We start from the raw sequence: 2138 nt of genomic DNA, 5'->3' as shown, positions 1-2138 counted from the left end.
TTGGGTTATATCATGAATAAAATCAAGGGATATTAAATTGATCAAATTAGGGTTGTAGTTAATTATAACATTTGATTTGCATTCAAAAAGTATTGAAGTTTCAATCTACCTTAACTAATTGAATATGAAGAGATTTATTGCAATTAGTCAATTAGTTTCCACCTAATTTTAGGTAATTTAATTCCCTTATTTTCAATTAATACTATTCTATTAATTGAAGCCAAAAAGAGGCTTATCACTGTTAATGATAGAATTGAGATTTATACTCCAATTAAGGAAGTATGGTGTTCAAGAAAAAGCTGCTAACTTTTACCTTTTAATGGTTAAATTTCATTTATACTTCTATTTATATAGTTTAATTGAAACATTACATTTTCATTGTAAAATTAAAATAATTTTTTTTTTTAATTACAAAAATTAATTCACTACATCCAAGAATTATCTAATTACCCTAACATCTTCAATGTTATGCTCTAAATTTAAGCTACTTGAATAGAATAATAAAAAAAATTTTAATAAAAAATGATTCATAAAACAAATAATAAAAGATACATTAAATTATTATTATGAAGAAAAAAATTCAATTAGAAAATTTAATAAGTCTATTGTATAAATTTTGACCACCTAAAAGTTCTGAGCAACCTTGATGAAATGATTTATAAACTACTCTTCCTAAATTTAATGGAAAATTAGTAATCCCATAAGTAGAAATATAAGACATAAATCATATAAAACCAAAAAAAAGGCTAATTAAATAATTATTAATTGATTTATTTAAATAAAATAAAGAAACATGAGAAATTATATAGCCTATAAATCCTTCAACAATACAAACAAATAAAGTTAATAATTTTATATATATTGGTAAACAAATTGTATAGGGGGTAGGAAATTTAATCATCTAAGAATTCTCCCCCCAATAATTCTTATAATTAATAAACCTCTTATTCCACGAAGCATAATTCAACCCTCATCTCTTAATATATTTAAAGAACCACAATTCAATTCTCCTGTCATTGAGTAATAAATTAATCGAAAAGAATAACAAACTGTTAATCCAGCAGAAAAAAAGTATAAAAAAAAGAAAAAAAATTGATATAACTTAACGGCCGCTGTGGTGTAGTGGTAAGCAGTGCGCGCTTCCACTCCGCAAGGCCTGGGTTCAAGCCCTGGTCAAAGCAACATCGCAAAAAATATAGAAAAAGGTTTTTTCTTAACAGCGGTCGTCCCTCGGCAGGCAATGGCAAACCTCCGAGTGTATTTCTGCCATGAAAAACAGCTTCTCATAAAAATACAATCGCCGTTCGGAGTCGGCGTAAAACTGTAGGTCCCTCCGCTTTGTGTTACAACATCAAGGCGCACGCCACAAATCGGAGGAGAAGCTCGGCCAAAAACTAACATATGTGTAAGCGCCAATCTATTATTATTATTATTAACGAAACAATTTCTAAAATTATATCTTTAGAATAAAATCCGGCCAAAAAAGGTATTCCGCATAAAGCTAAATTAGCAACATTAAAACAAGAAGTAGTTAAAGGTATGTAAACCCCTAATCCACCTATTAAACTAAGATCTTGTGAATTTTGTATATTGTGAATAATAGCCCCTGCACATATAAATAATAAAGCCCTAAATAATGCATGAGTTAAAAGATGAAAAAAGCTAATTTATAAAATCCTATTGATAAAATTCTCATTATTAATCCTAAATGTCTTGATGTAGAAAGAGCAATAATCAAATTCGAAAATAGCTCCTAATCGAGCTATAAATGTGGTTAACCCAGATAATATTAGTAAAATATTAAAACGAATCTTACTAATATTATAAATGTGAAAGTTTGTATGTTTGGATGTTTGGGAATTCATCACGCGGAAACGACTGAAAGGATTTGCATGAAATTTTGTACGCGGATAGCTTATGGGCCAGATTGCTTAATAGGCTATTTTTTTTAAGAGTTGCCACCTGTTAAAAAATTTTAGTTTATTTAATATGCGGGAACGACTGAACGGATTTACATGAAAATTTGCACACAGATTGCTTATGACCTATGTTGGAAAGTAGGCTACTTTTTTTAAGAGTTGCCACCTGTTAAAAAAGTTTAATTAAATTAATACGCTGAAACGACTGAACGGATTTGC

General features: G+C 28.7%; 1 pseudogene; it reads right to left on the bottom strand.

Annotated features, from left to right (window-relative positions):
* Window positions 1-793: 793 nt before the first annotated feature.
* Window positions 794-1811, bottom strand: LOC118754947 (annotated as a pseudogene).
* Window positions 1812-2138: the final 327 nt, after the last annotated feature.

The sequence above is a fragment of the Rhagoletis pomonella genome, unplaced genomic scaffold (assembly GCF_013731165.1).
Source record: "Rhagoletis pomonella isolate Grant_MI unplaced genomic scaffold, Rhpom_1.0 Rhpom_scaffold_04963, whole genome shotgun sequence".
Taxonomy (NCBI): domain Eukaryota; kingdom Metazoa; phylum Arthropoda; class Insecta; order Diptera; family Tephritidae; genus Rhagoletis; species Rhagoletis pomonella.
This window is presented reverse-complemented; position numbering and strand designations above follow the sequence as displayed.